Source organism: Carcharodon carcharias, chromosome 12, assembly GCF_017639515.1.
Source record: "Carcharodon carcharias isolate sCarCar2 chromosome 12, sCarCar2.pri, whole genome shotgun sequence".
Lineage (NCBI taxonomy): Eukaryota > Metazoa > Chordata > Chondrichthyes > Lamniformes > Lamnidae > Carcharodon > Carcharodon carcharias.
In genome coordinates, this window is record NC_054478.1 from 119924322 (window position 1) to 119940084 (window position 15763).

A 15763-nucleotide genomic window follows, 5' to 3' on the forward strand; every position below is an offset into this window, starting at 1 on the left:
TCCTGCGTCTCCGCCGCTCTCCTCGCGCTCTATTATCCTGCGTCTCCGCCGCTCTCCTCGCGCACTATTATCCTGCGTCTCCGACGCTCTTCTCGTGCTCTTTTATCCTGTGCCTCCACCGCACTCCTCGCGCTCTTTTATCCTGCGCCTCCACCAGTCTCCGCGCGCTCTTTTATCCTGCGCCTCCGCCGCTCTCCTCGCGCACTTTTATCCTACGTCTCCGCCACTCTCCTTGCGCTCTTTTATCCTGTGTCTCCACCACTCTCTTTGCGCTCTTTTATTTTGCGACTCCGCCGCTCTCCTCGCGTTCTTTTTCACTGTGTCTCCTCTCTCCTCGGGCTCTTTTACCCTGTGCCTCTGCCGCTCTCCTCGCGCACTTTTACCGTGTCTCCGCCGCTCTCCTCGCGCACTTTTATCCTGCGTCTCCGCCGCTCTCCTCGCGCACTTTTATCCTGCGTCTCCTCCGCTCTCCTCGCGCTCTTTTATCCTGTGTCTCCACTCTCCTTGCACTCTTTTATCCTGCGTCTCCGCCGCTCTCCTCGCGCTCTTTTATCCTGCGTCTCCGCCGCTCTCCTCGCGCTCTATTATCCTGCGTCTCCGCCGCTCTCCTCGCGCACGATTATCCTACGTCTCCGACGCCCTCATCGCGCTCTTTTATCCTGTGCCTCAGCCGCACTCCTCGCGCTCTTTTATCCTGCGCCTCCGCCGCTCTCCTCGCGCACTTTTATCCTACGTCTCCGCCACTCTCCTTGCGCTCTTTTATCCTGTGTCTCCACCACTCTCCTCGCGCTCTTTTATCCTGCGCCTCCGCCATACTCCTCGCGCTCTATTATCCTGCGTCTCCGCCGCTCCCCTCGCGCTCTATTATCCTGCGTCTCCGCCGCTCTCCTCGCGCACTATTATCCTGCGTCTCCGCCGCTCTCCTCGCACTCTTTTATCCTGTGTCTCCACTATCCTCGCGCTCTTTTATCCTGCGCCTCCGCCGCTCTCCTCGCGCTCTTTTATCCTGCGTCTCCGCTGCTCCCCTTGCGCTCTTTTATCCTGCGTCTCCGCCGCTCTCCTCGCGCTCTTTTATCCTGCGTCTCCTCACACTCTTTTATCCTGCGTCTCCTCACACTCTTTTATCCTGTGTCTCCACCACTCTCCTCGCGCTCTTTTTCCCTGTGTCTCCGGTCTCCTCGCGCTCTTTTATCCTGTGTCTCTGCCGCTCTCTTCACGCTCTTTTATCCAGTGTCTCCACCGCTCTTTTATCCTGTGTCTCCGCCGCTCTCCTCGCGCTCTTTTATCCTGTGTCTCCACTATCCTCGCGCTCTTTTATCCCATGTCTCCGCCGTTCTCCTTGCGCTCTTTTATCCGGCGCCTCCGCCGCTCTCCTCGCGCTCTTTTATCCTGCGTCTCCGCCGCTCTCCTCGCGCTCTTTTATCCTGCGTCTCCGCTGCTCCCCTCGCGCTCTTTTATCCTGCGTCTCCGCCGCTCTCCTCACGCTCTATTATCCTGCGTCTCCGCCGCTCTTCTCGCGCTCTATTATCCTGCGTCTCTGCCGTTCTCCTCGCGCTCTTTTATCCTGCATCTCTGCCGCTCTCCTCGCGCACATTTATCCTGTGTCTCCACTCTCCTTGCACTCTTTTATCCTGCGTCTCCGCCGCTCTCCTCACGCTTTTTTATCCTGCGTCTCCGACGCTCTCCTCGCGCTCTATTATCCTGCGTCTCCGTCGCTCTCCTCGCACTCTATTATCCTGCGCCTCCGCCGCTCTCCTCGCGCACTTTTAACCTGCGTCTCCACCACTCTCCTTGCGCTCTTTTATCCTGTGTCTCCACCACTCTCCTTGCGCTCTTTTATTTTGCGACTCCGCCGCTCTCCTCGCGTTCTTTTTCACTGTGTCTCCTCTCTCCTCGGGCTCTTTTACCCTGTGCCTCTGCCGCTCTCCTCGCGCACTTTTACCGTGTCTCCGCCGCTCTCCTCGCGCTCTTTTATCCTGCGTCTCCTCACGTTCTTTTATCCTGTGTCTCCGCCGCTCTCCTCGTGCTCTTTTATCCAGTGTCTCCACAGCTCTTTTATCCTGTGTCTACGCCGCTCTCCTCGTGCTCTTTTATCCTGTGTCTCCACTCTCTTTGCGCTCTTTGATCCCATGTCTCCGCCGCTCTCCTCGCGCACTTTTATCCTGCGTCTCCGCCGCTCTCCTCGCGCACTTTCATCCTGCGTCTCCACCGCTCTCCTCGCGCTCTTTTATCCTGTGTCTCCACTCTCCTGGCACTCTTTTATCCTGTGTCTCCGCCGCTCTCCTCACGCTCTTTTATCCTGCGTCTCTGCCACTCTCCTCGCGCTCTATTATCCTGCGTCTCCGCCGCTCTCCTCGCGCTCTTTTATCCTGCGCCTCCGCCGCTCTCCTCGCGCACTATTATCCTGCATCTCCGCCGCTCTCCTTGCGCTCTTTTATCCTGCGCCTCCGCCAATCTCCTCGCGCTCTTTTATCCTGTGTCTCCACTCTCCTCGCGCTCTTTTATTCTGCGCCTCCGCCGTTCTCCTTGCGCTCTTTTATTCTGCGCTTCCGCCGTTCTCCTTGCGCTCTTTTATCCTGCGCCTCTGCCGCTCTCCTCGCGCTCTCTTATCCTGCGTCTCCACCGCTCTCCTCGCGCTCTATTATCCTGAGTCTCCGCTGCTCTCCTTGCGCTCTTTTATACTGCGTCTCCGCCGCTCTCCTCGTGCTCTTTTATCCTGCGTCTCCGCTGCTCCCCTCGCGCTCTTTTATCCTGCGTCTCCGCCGCTCTCCTCGCGCTCTTCTACCGTGTCTCCGCCATTCTCCTCGCGCTCTTTTATCCAGCGTCTCCTCACACTCTTTTATCCTGTGTCTCCACCACTCTCCTCGCGCTCTTTTTCCCTGTGTCTCCGGTCTCCTCACGCTCTTTTATCCTGTGTCTCCGCCGCACTCCTCACGCTCTTTTATCCAGTGTCTCCACCGCTCTTTTATCCTGTGTCTCCGCCACTCTCCTCGCGCTCTTTTATCCTGTGTCTCCACTCTCCTTGCGCTCTTTTATCCCATGTCTCTGCCGCTGTCCTCACTCTCTTTTATCCTGTGTCTCCACTCTCCTTGCGCTCTTTTATCCCATTTCTCCGCCGCTGTCCTCGCGCTCTTTTATCCAGTGTCTCCTCCATTCTTTTATCCTGTGTCTCCACTCTCCTTGCACTCTTTTATCCTGCTTCTCCGCTGCTCTCCTCGCGCTCTTTTATCCTGCGTCTCTGCTGCTCTCCTCACGCTCTATTATCCTGCGTCTCCGCCGCTCTTCTCGCGCTCTATTATCCTGCGTCTCCGCCGTTCTCCTCGCGCTCTTTTATCCTGCGTCTCCGCCGCTCTCCTCGCGCTCTTTTATCCTGTGTCTCCACTCTCCTTGCACTCTTTTATCCTGCGTCTCCGCCACTCTCCTCACGATTTTTTATCCTGCGTCTCCGCCGCTCTCCTCGCACTCTATTATCCTGCGTCTCCGCCGCTCTCCTCGCGCTCTTTTATCCTGTGTCTCCACTCTCCTTGCACTCTTTTATCCTGCGTCTCCGCCGCTCTCCTCGCGCTCTTTTATCCTGCGTCTCCGCCGCTCTCCTCGCGCTCTATTATCCTGCGTCTCCGCCGCTCTCCTCGCGCACGATTATCCTACGTCTCCGACGCTCTCATCGCGCTCTTTTATCCTGTGCCTCCGCCGCACTCCTCGCGCTCTTTTATCCTGCGCCTCCGCCGCTCTCCACGCGCACTTTTATCCTACGTCTCCGCCACTCTCCTTGCGCTCTTTTATCCTGTGTCTCCACCACTCTCCTCGCGCTCTTTTATCCTGCGCCTCCGCCATACTCCTCGCGCTCTATTATCCTGCGTCTCCGCCGCTCCCCTCGCGCTCTATTATCCTGCGTCTCCGCCGCTCTCCTCGCGCACTATTATCCTGCGTCTCCGCCGCTCTCCTCGCACTCTTTTATCCTGTGTCTCCACTATCCTCGCGCTCTTTTATCCTGCGCCTCCGCCGTTCTCCTTGCGCTCTTTTATCCGGCGCCTCCGCCGCTCTCCTCGCGCTCTTTTATCCTGCGTCTCCGCTGCTCCCCTTGCGCTCTTTTATCCTGCGTCTCCGCCGCTCTCCTCGCGCTCTTTTATCCTGCGTCTCCTCACACTCTTTTATCCTGCGTCTCCTCACACTCTTTTATCCTGTGTCTCCACCACTCTCCTCGCGCTCTTTTTCCCTGTGTCTCCGGTCTCCTCGCGCTCTTTTATCCTGTGTCTCTGCCGCTCTCCTCACGCTCTTTTATCCAGTGTCTCCACCGCTCTTTTATCCTGTGTCTCCGCCGCTCTCCTCGCGCTCTTTTATCCTGTGTCTCCACTATCCTCGCGCTCTTTTATCCTGCTTCTCCGCCGTTCTCCTTGCGCTCTTTTATCCGGCGCCTCCGCCGCTCTCCTCGCGCTCTTTTATCCTGCGTCTCCGCCGCTCTCCTCGCGCTCTTTTATCCTGCGTCTCCGCTGCTCCCCTCGCGCTCTTTTATCCTGCGTCTCCGCCGCTCTCCTCACGCTCTATTATCCTGCGTCTCCGCCGCTCTTCTCGCGCTCTATTATCCTGCGTCTCTGCCGTTCTCCTCGCGCTCTTTTATCCTGCATCTCTGCCGCTCTCCTCGCGCACATTTATCCTGTGTCTCCACTCTCCTTGCACTCTTTTATCCTGCGTCTCCGCCGCTCTCCTCGCGCTCTTTTATCCTGCGCCTCCGCCATACTCCTCGCGCTCTATTATCCTGCGTCTCCGCCGCTCCCCTCGCGCTCTATTATCCTGCGTCTCCGCCGCTCTCCTCGCGCACTATTATCCTGCGTCTCCGCCGCTCTCCTCGCACTCTTTTATCCTGTGTCTCCACTATCCTCGCGCTCTTTTATCCTGCGCCTCCGCCGTTCTCCTTGCGCTCTTTTATCCGGCGCCTCCGCCGCTCTCCTCGCGCTCTTTTATCCTGCGTCTCCGCTGCTCCCCTTGCGCTCTTTTATCCTGCGTCTCCGCCGCTCTCCTCGCGCTCTTTTATCCTGCGTCTCCTCACACTCTTTTATCCTGCGTCTCCTCACACTCTTTTATCCTGTGTCTCCACCACTCTCCTCGCGCTCTTTTTCCCTGTGTCTCCGGTCTCCTCGCGCTCTTTTATCCTGTGTCTCTGCCGCTCTCCTCACGCTCTTTTATCCAGTGTCTCCACCGCTCTTTTATCCTGTGTCTCCGCCGCTCTCCTCGCGCTCTTTTATCCTGTGTCTCCACTATCCTCGCGCTCTTTTATCCTGCTTCTCCGCCGTTCTCCTTGCGCTCTTTTATCCGGCGCCTCCGCCGCTCTCCTCGCGCTCTTTTATCCTGCGTCTCCGCCGCTCTCCTCGCGCTCTTTTATCCTGCGTCTCCGCTGCTCCCCTCGCGCTCTTTTATCCTGCGTCTCCGCCGCTCTCCTCACGCTCTATTATCCTGCGTCTCCGCCGCTCTTCTCGCGCTCTATTATCCTGCGTCTCTGCCGTTCTCCTCGCGCTCTTTTATCCTGCATCTCTGCCGCTCTCCTCGCGCACATTTATCCTGTGTCTCCACTCTCCTTGCACTCTTTTATCCTGCGTCTCCGCCGCTCTCCTCACGCTTTTTTATCCTGCGTCTCCGACGCTCTCCTCGCGCTCTATTATCCTGCGTCTCCGCCGCTCTCCTCGCACTCTATTATCCTGCGCCTCCGCCGCTCTCCTCGCGCACTTTTAACCTGCGTCTCCACCACTCTCCTTGCGCTCTTTTATCCTGTGTCTCCACCACTCTCCTTGCGCTCTTTTATTTTGCGACTCCGCCGCTCTCCTCGCGTTCTTTTTCACTGTGTCTCCACTCTCCTCGGGCTCTTTTACCCTGTGCCTCTGCCGCTCTCCTCGCGCACTTTTACCGTGTCTCCGCCGCTCTCCTCGCGCTCTTTTATCCTGCGTCTCCTCACACTCTTTTATCCTGTGTCTCCACCACTCTCCTCACGCTCTTTTTCCCTGTGTCTCCGGTCTCCTCGCGCTCTTTTATCCTGTGTCTCCGCCGCTCTCCTCACGTTCTTTTATCCTGTGTCTCCGCCGCTCTCCTCGTGCTCTTTTATCCAGTGTCTCCACAGCTCTTTTATCCTGTGTCTCCGCCGCTCTCCTCGTGCTCTTTTATCCTGTGTCTCCACTCTCTTTGCGCTCTTTGATCCCATGTCTCCGCCGCTCTCCTCGCGCACTTTTATCCTGCGTCTCCGCCGCTCTCCTCGCGCACTTTCATCCTGCGTCTCCACCGCTCTCCTCGCGCTCTTTTATCCTGTGTCTCCACTCTCCTGGCACTCTTTTATCCTGTGTCTCCGCCGCTCTCCTCACGCTCTTTTATCCTGCGTCTCTGCCACTCTCCTCGCGCTCTATTATCCTGCGTCTCCGCCGCTCTCCTCGCGCTCTTTTATCCTGCGCCTCCGCCGCTCTCCTCGCGCACTATTATCCTGCATCTCCGCCGCTCTCCTTGCGCTCTTTTATCCTGCGCCTCCGCCAATCTCCTCGCGCTCTTTTATCCTGTGTCTCCACTCTCCTCGCGCTTTTATTCTGCGCCTCCGCCGTTCTCCTTGCGCTCTTTTATTCTGCGCTTCCGCCGTTCTCCCTGCGCTCTTTTATCCTGCGCCTCTGCCGCTCTCCTCGCGCTCTCTTATCCTGCGTCTCCACCGCTCTTTTCGCGCTCTATTATCCTGAGTCTCCGCTGCTCTCCTTGCGCTCTTTTATACTGCGTCTCCGCCGCTCTCCTCGTGCTCTTTTATCCTGCGTCTCCGCTGCTCCCCTCGCGCTCTTTTATCCTGCGTCTCCGCCGCTCTCCTCGCGCTCTTCTACCGTGTCTCCGCCATTCTCCTCGCGCTCTTTTATCCAGCGTCTCCTCACACTCTTTTATCCTGTGTCTCCACCACTCTCCTCGCGCTCTTTTTCCCTGTGTCTCCGGTCTCCTCACGCTCTTTTATCCTGTGTCTCCGCCGCACTCCTCACGCTCTTTTATCCAGTGTCTCCACCGCTCTTTTATCCTGTGTCTCCGCCACTCTCCTCGCGCTCTTTTATCCTGTGTCTCCACTCTCCTTGCGCTCTTTTATCCCATGTCTCTGCCGCTGTCCTCACTCTCTTTTATCCTGTGTCTCCACTCTCCTTGCGCTCTTTTATCCCATTTCTCCGCCGCTGTCCTCGCGCTCTTTTATCCAGTGTCTCCTCCATTCTTTTATCCTGTGTCTCCACTCTCCTTGCACTCTTTTATCCTGCTTCTCCGCTGCTCTCCTCGCGCTCTTTTATCCTGCGTCTCTGCCGCTCTCCTCACGCTCTATTATCCTGCGTCTCCGCCGCTCTTCTCGCGCTCTATTATCCTGCGTCTCCGCCGTTCTCCTCGCGCTCTTTTATCCTGCGTCTCCGCCGCTCTCCTCGCGCTCTTTTATCCTGTGTCTCCACTCTCCTTGCACTCTTTTATCCTGCGTCTCCGCCACTCTCCTCACGATTTTTTATCCTGCGTCTCCGCCGCTCTCCTCGCACTCTATTATCCTGCGTCTCCGCCGCTCTCCTCGCGCTCTTTTATCCTGCGCCTCCACCGCACTCCTCGCGCTCTTTTATCCTGCGCCTCACCACTCTCCTCGCGTTCTTTTATCCTGCGCCTCCGCCGCTCTCCTCGCGCACTTTTATCCTACGTCTCCGCCACTCTCCTTGCGCTCTTTTATCCTGTGTCTCCACCACTCTCTTTGCGCTCTTTTATTTTGCGACTCCGCCGCTCTCCTCGTGTTCTTTTTCACTGTGTCTCCTCTCTCCTCGGGCTCTTTTACCCTGTGCCTCTGCCGCTCTCCTCGCGCACTTTTATCCTGCGTCTCCGCCGCTCTCCTCGCGCACTTTTATCCTGCGTCACCTCCGCTCTCCTCGCGCTCTTTTATCCTGTGTCTCCACTCTCCTTGCACTCTTTTATCCTGCGTCTCCGCCGCTCTCCTCGCGCTCTTTTATCCTGCGTCTCCACCGCTCTCCTCGCGCTCTATTATCCTGCGTCTCCGCCGCTCTCCTCGCGCACTATTATCCTGCGTCTCCGACACTCTCCTCGCGCTCTTTTATCCTGTGCCTCCACCGCACTCCTCGCGCTCTTTTATCCTGCGCCTTCACCACTCTCCGCGCGCTTTTATCCTGCGCCTCCGCCGCTCTCCTCGCGCACTTTTATCCTACGTCTCCGCCGCTCTCCTTGCGCTCTTTTATCCTGTGTCTCCACCACTCTCCTCGCGCTCTTTTATCCTGCGCCTCCGCCGCTCTCCTCGCGCACTTTTATCCTATGTCTCCGCCACTCTCCTTGCGCTCTTTTATCCTGTGTCTCCTCCACTCTCCATGCGTTCTTTTATCCTGCGTCTCTGCCGCTCTCCTCACGCTCTATTATCCTGCGTCTCCGCCGCTCTTCTCGCGCTCTATTATCCTGCGTCTCCGCCATTCTCCTCGCGCTCTTTTATCCTGCGTCTCCGCCGCTCTCCTCGCGCTCTTTTATCCTGTGTCTCCACTCTCCTTGCACTCTTTTATCCTGCGTCTCCGCTGCTCTCCTCGCGCTCTTTTATCCTGCGTCTCCGCCGCTCTCCTCGCGCTCTATTATCCTGCGTCTCCGCCGCTCTCCTCGCGCACTATTATCCTGCGTCTCCGATGCTCTTCTCGTGCTCTTTTATCCTGTGCCTCCACCGCACTCCTCGCGCTCTTTTATCCTGCGCCTCCACCAGTCTCCGCGCGCTCTTTTATCCTGCGCCTCCGCCGCTCTCCTCGCGCACTTTTATCCTACGTCTCCGCCACTCTCCTTGCGCTCTTTTATCCTGTGTCTCCACCACTCTCCTCGCGCTCTTTTGTCCTGTGTCTCCACCACTCTCCTCGCGCTCTTTTATCCTGCGTCTCTGCCGCTCTCCTCACGCTCTATTATCCTGCGTCTCCGCCGCTCTTCTCGCGCTCTATTATCCTGCGTCTCCGCCATTCTCCTCGCGCTCTTTTATCCTGCGTCTCCGCCGCTCTCCTCGCGCTCTTTTATCCTGTGTCTCCACTCTCCTTGCACTCTTTTATCCTGCGTCTCCGCTGCTCTCCTCGCGCTCTTTTATCCTGCGTCTCCGCCGCTCTCCTCGCGCTCTATTATCCTGCGTCTCCGCCGCTCTCCTCGCGCACTATTATCCTGCGTCTCCGACGCTCTTCTCGTGCTCTTTTATCCTGTGCCTCCACCGCACTCCTCGCGCTCTTTTATCCTGCGCCTCCACCAGTCTCCGCGCGCTCTTTTATCCTGTGTCTCCACCACTCTCCTCGCGCTCTTTTGTCCTGTGTCTCCACCACTCTCCTCGCGCTCTTTTATCCTGCGTCTCTGCCGCTCTCCTCACGCTCTATTATCCTGCGTCTCCGCCGCTCTTCTCGCGCTCTATTATCCTGCGTCTCCGCCGTTCTCCTCGCGCTCTTTTATCCTGCGTCTCCGCCGCTCTCCTCGCGCTCTTTTATCCTGTGTCTCCACTCTCCTTGCACTCTTTTATACTGCGTCTCCGCCGCTCTCCTCACGCTTTTTTATCCTGCGTCACCGCCGCTCTCCTCGCGCACTATTATCCTGCGTCTCCACCGCTCTCCTCGCGCTCTATTATCCTGCATCTCCGCCGCACTCCTCGCGCTCTTTTATCCTGCGCCTCCACCACTCTCCTCGCGTTCTTTTATCCTGCGCCTCCGCCGCTCTCCTCGCGCACTTTTATCCTACGTCTCCGACACTCTCCTTGTGCTCTTTTATCCTGTGTCTCCACCACTCTCCTTGCACTCTTTTATTTTGCGACTCTGCCGCTCTCCTCGCGTTCTTTTTCACTGTGTCTCCTCTCTCCTCGGGCTCTTTTATCCTGTGTCTCCACCACTCTCCTCACGCTCTTTTTCCGTGTCTCCGGTCTCCTCGCCATCTTTTATCCTGTGTCTCCGCCGCTCTCCTCGCGCTCTTTTATCCTGTGTCTCCGCCGCTCTCCTCGTGCTCTTTTATCCAGTGTCTCCACCGCTCTTTTATCCTGTGTCTCCGCCGCTCTCCTCGCGCTCTTTTATCCTGTGTCTCCACTCTTCTTGCGCTCTTTTATCCCATGTCTCCGCCGCTGTCCTCGCTCTCTTTTATCCTGTGTCTCCACTCTCTTTGCGCTCTTTTATCCCATGTCTCCGCCGCTCTCCTCACGCTCTTTTATCCTGTGTCTCCACCATTCTTTTATCCTGTGTCTCCACTCTCCTTGCACTCTTTTATCCTGCATCTCCGCCGCTCTCCTTGCGCTCATTTATCCTGCGTCTCCGCCGCTCTCTTCGCGCACTTTTATCCTGCGTCTCCGCCGCTCTCCTCGCGCACTTTTATCCTGCGTCTCCGCTGCTCTCCTCGCGCACTTTTATCCTGCGACTCCGCCACTCTCCTCGCGCTTTTCTCCTGTGTCTCCACTCTCCTTGCACTCTTTTATCCTGCATCTCCGCCGCTCTCCTCACGCTCTTTTATCCTGCGCCTCCGCCGCTCTCCTCGCGCTCTATTATCCTGCGTCTCCGCCGCTCTCCTTGCGCTCATTTATACTGCGTCTCCGCCGCTCTCCTCATGTTCTTTTATCCTGCGCCTCCGCCGCTCTCCTCGCGCACTTTTATCCTACGTCTCCGCCACTCTCCTTGCGCTCTTTTATCCTGTGTCTCCACCACTCTCCTCGCGCTCTTTTATCCTGTGTCTCTGCCGCTCTCCTCACGCTCTATTATCCTGCGTCTCCGCCGCTCTTCTCGCGCTCTATTATCCTGCGTCTCCGCCGTTCTCCTCGCGCTCTTTTATCCTGCGTCTCCGCCGCTCTCCTCGCGCTCTTTTATCCTGTGTCTCCACTCTCCTTGCACTCTTTTATCCTGCATCTCCGCCGCTCTCCTCACGCTTTTTTATCCTGCGTCACCACCGCTCTCCTCGCGCTCTATTATCCTGCGTCTCCGCCGCTCTCTTCGCGCTCTATTATCCTGCATCTCCGCCGCTCTCCTCGCGCTCTTTTATCCTACGTCTCCGACACTCTCCTTGCGCTCTTTTATCCTGTGTCTCCACCACTCTCCTTGCGCTCTTTTATTTTGTGACTCCGCCGCTCTCCTCGCGTTCTTTTTCACTGTGTCTCCTCTCTCATCGGGCTCTTTTACCCTGTGCCTCTGCCGCTCTCCTTGCGCACTTTTACCGTGTCTCCGCCGCTCTCCTCGCGCTCTTTTATCCTGCGTCTCCTCACACTCTTTTATCCTGTTTCTCCACCACTCTCCTCACGCTCTTTTTCCCTGTGTCTCCGGTCTCCTCGCGGTCTTTTATCCTGTGTCTCCACCATTCTTTTAATCCTGTGTCTCCACTCTCCTTGCACTCTTTTATCCTGCATCTCCGCCGCTCTCCTTGCGCTCTTTTATCCTGCGTCTCCGCCGCTCTCCTCGCGCACTTTTATCCTGCTTCTCCGCCGCTCTCCTCGCGCACTTTTATCCTGCATCTCCGCTGCTCTCCTCGCACTTTTATCCTGTGTCTCCACTCTCCTTGCACTCTTTTATCCTGCGTCTCCGCCGCTCTCCTCACGCTCTTTTATCCTGCGTCTCCGCCGCTCTCCTTGCGCTCTTTTATCCTGCGTCTCCGCCGCTCTCCTCGCGCTCTTTTATCCTGCGTCTCCGCCGCTCTCCTCACGCTCTTTTATCCTGCGCCTCCGCCGCTCTCCTCACGCTCTTTTATCCTGCGCCTCTGCCGTTCTCCTTGCGCTCTTTTATCCTGCGCCTCTGCCGTTCTCCTTGCGCTCTTTTATCCTGCGCCTCCGCCGCTCTCCTCGCGCTCTTTTATCCTGCGTCTCCGCCGCTCTCCTCGCGCTCTATTATCCTGCGTCTCCGCCGCTCTCCTTGCGCTCTTTTATACTGCGTCTCCGCCGCTCTCCTCGTGTTCTTTTATCCTGCGTCTCCGCTGCTCCCCTCGCGCTCTTTTATCCTGCGTCTCCGCCGCTCTCCTCGCCCTCTTTTACCGTGTCTCCGCCATTCTCCTCGCGCTCTTTTATCCTGCGTCTCCTCACACTCTTTTATCCTGCGTCTCCTCACACTCTTTTATCCTGTGTCTCCACCACTCTCCTCGCGCTCTTTTTCCCTGTGTCTCCGGTCTCCTCGCGCTCTTTTATCCTGTGTCTCCGCCGCTCTCCTCACGCTCTTTTATCCAGTGTCTCCACCGCTCTTTTATCCTGTGTCTCTGCCGCTCTCCTCGCGCTCTTTTATCCTGTGTCTCCACTCTCCTTGCGCTCTTTTATCCCATGTCTCCGCCGCTGTCCTCGCTCTCTTTTATCCTGTGTCTCCACTCTCCTTTCGCTCTTTTATCCCATGTCTCCGCCGCTGTCCTCGCGCTCTTTTATCCAGTGTCTCCACCATTCTTTTATCCTGCGTCTCCGCCACTCTCCTTGCACTCTTTTATCCTGCATCTCCGCTGCTCTCCTCGCGCTCTTTTATCCTGCGTCTCTGCCGCTCTCCTCACGCTCTATTATCCTGCGTCTCCGCCGCTCTTCTCGCGCTCTATTATCCTGCGTCTCCGCCGTTCTCCTCGCGCTCTTTTATCCTGCATCTCTGCCGCTCTCCTCGCGCACTTTTATCCTGCGTCTCCGCCACTCTCCTCGTGCTCTTTTATCCTGCGTCTCCTCACACTCTTTTATCCTGTGTCTCCACTCTCCTTGCATTCTTTTATCCTGCATCTCCGCTGTTCTCCTCGCGCTCTTTTATCCTGCGCCTCCGCCACTCTCCTCGCGCTCTTTTATCCTGCGCCTCCACCGCTCTCCTCGCGCACTTTTATCCTGCGCCTCCGCTGCTCTCCTCGCGCACTTTTATCCCGTGTCTCCGCCGCTCTCCTCGCGCTCTTTTATCCTGCGCCTCCGCCGCACTCCTCGCGCTCTTTTATCCTACGTCTCCGCCACTCTCATCGCGCTCTTTTATCCTGTGTCTCCACCACTCTCCTCGCGCTCTTTTATTTTGCGATTCCGCCGCTCTCCTCGCATTCTTTTTCACTGTGTCTCCTCTCTCCTCGGGCTCTTTTACCCTGTGCCTCTGCCGCTCTCCTCGCGCTCTTTTACCGTGTCTCCGCCGCTCTCCTCGCGCTCTTTTATCCTGCGTCTCCTCACACTCTTTTATCCTGTGTCTCCACCACTCTCCTCACACTCTTTTTCCCTGTGTCTCCGGTCTCCTCACGCTCTTTAATCCTGTGTCTCCGCCGCTCTCCTCGCGCTCTTTTATCCAGTGTCTCCACTCTCCTTGCGCACTTTTATCCCATGTCTCCGCCGCTGTCCTCGCTCTCTTTTATCCTGTGTCTCCACTCTCTTTGCGCTCTTTTATCCCATGTCTCCGCCGCTCTCCTCACGCTCTTTTATCCAGTGTCTCCACCATTCTTTTATCCTGTGTCTCCGCCGCTCTCCTCGCGCTCTTTTATCCAGTGTCTCCACCACTCTTTTATCCTGTGTCTCCGCCGCTCTCCTCGCGCTCTTTTATCCTGTGTCTCCACTCTCCTTGCGCACTTTTATCCCATGTCTCCACCGCTGTCCTCGCTCTCTTTTATCCTGTGTCTCCACTCTCTTTGCGCTCTTTTATCCCATGTCTCCGCCGCTCTCCTCACGCTCTTTTATCCAGTGTCTCCACCATTCTTCTATCCGGTGTCTCCGCCACTCTCCTCGCGCCCTTTTATCCTGTGTCTCCACTCTCCTTGCCCTCTTTTATCCTGCACCTCCGCCGCTCTCCTCGCGCTCTTTAATCCTGCGTCTCCACCGCTCTTCTCACGCTCTATTATCCTGCGTCTCCGCCGCTCTCCTCACGCTCTTTTATCCTGCATCTCCGCCGCTCTCCTCGCGAACTTTTATCCTGCGTCTCCGCCGCTCTCCTTGTGCACTTTTATCCTGCGTCTCCGCCGCTCTCCTCGCGCACTTTTATCCTGCGTCTCCGCCGCTCTCCTCATGCTCTTTTATCCTGTGTCTCCACTCTCCTTGCACTCTTTTATCCTGCGCCTCCGCCGCCCTCCTCGTGCTCTTTTATCCTGCTCCTCCGCCACTCTCCTCGCGCTCTTTTATCCTGTGTTTCCGCTGCTCTTCTCACCCTCTTTTATCCTGTGTCTCATCCGCTCTCCTCGCGCTCTTTTATCCTGTGTCTCTGCTTTCCTCGCGCTCTTTTATCCTGTGTCTATTATACCCTTTTCCAAATAAAACAAAGCTGTATACAATACCCCAGACTCACCAAAGGCCTGTGCAGGTGCAATAAAACTTCCTTATCTTTATATTTAATTTTCCTTGTAATAAACACCTTTGCTTTCTTAATCACTTGCTGTATCTGCATACTAACTTTTTGTGAGTCATGATTCATGTATCAGGACACCCAGATCCTCCTGTACCGTTGAGTTCTGAAATCTCTCTCCATTTAAATAATCTGTTTTTCTATTCTTCCTGTCAAAGTGTACAAGTTCACATTTTCCCAAATTAAACTCCATCTGCCAAATTTTTGACCACTCACTTAACCTATCTGTACCCCTTTGTAGACTCTTTACCTTCTCTAGGCAACTTACTTTCCTACCTATCTTGGTGGCATCAGCAAATTTAGCTATCACACATTTGGTCCCTTCATCTAAGTCATTGGTATAGATTGTAAATAGTTAAGGCTCAAGCACTGATCCCTGTGGTATTCCACAGGTTACAGCTTGTCAACCTGAAAATGGCTCATTTATCCCTACTCTTCTGTTAGCTAATCAATCCTCTATCCATGCTAATATGTTACCCTCTACATCCCATGTGCTGTTAACTTGTGCAGTCATTTTTAAGTGGCACCTTATCAATGCATTTTGGAAATCCAAGTACACCACATCCATAGGTTCCCCTTTATCCACCTTGCTTGCTTCTTTCTCAAAGACCTCTAATAAATTAGACTTCCCTTTCACAGAACCATGTTTCCCTTTCACAGAACTTAATCCCATTATGATTTTCTAAAAATCCTGCTGTAACCTCTTTGATGATGGATTCTAGCAATTTCCCCATGACAGATGTTAGACTATCTGTCCTGTAGTTTCCTGCTTTCTGTCTCCTTCCTTTCTTGAATAGAGCAGTTACATTTGCTATTTTCCAATCCGCTGGGGCCCTTCCAGAATCTAAGGAATTTTGGAAGATTATAATCAATTACTTTACTATCTCTATAACTATTTCTTTTAAGACACTAGGATGCAGGCTGTCTGGTCCTGGGGACTTGTCAGCCTTTAGGTCTAATAGTTTTCTCAGCATATTTTCCCTGGTGATGATAATTATTTTAAGTTCCTTCCTCCTGTTAACCTCTTGATTTTCAAGTATCTTTGGGAAGTTTTCTAAGACTTCTACAGTGAAGGCAGACACAAAATACCTGTTCAATGCCTCCACCATTTCCTTGTGTAATGGATAAGAGGCATGCTAATTTAAACAGCCCTGATTTCTCCTCTCAACACCCATCTGTAAACAGAAATGTATTTTGATTTGCTCCCCCCTTTTATAAGCAGTGGTGTATTTTCCAACCCCTCAGATTTGGTGTGATCCAATTGCTATTAATAATCCCACAGCAAACTTGAGAAGAGATGAACTCAAAGGGTTAGTTTATTTTAACACACTCAAATGCAGGAAGAGTGTTGCAACATTGCCTCCTGTGCCCTCATACTGTCAAAGAGGGATAGAGAAAAGAAAGGTTTACAGGGCAAAGACCACAAGAGAAAAGAATTAGTGTGACTTTTGGGTCCAGAGTCCAGAATCAAAGTCCAATGAGGTATTTGTTCATGG

General features: G+C 55.2%; 1 protein-coding gene across 2 annotated transcripts in view; it reads left to right on the forward strand.

Annotated features, from left to right (window-relative positions):
• trpm2 (transient receptor potential cation channel, subfamily M, member 2) overlaps positions 1-15763 on the forward strand; it is a 543973-nt gene that overhangs the window by 329034 nt on the left and 199176 nt on the right. The gene's annotated exons all lie outside the window — the stretch shown is intronic.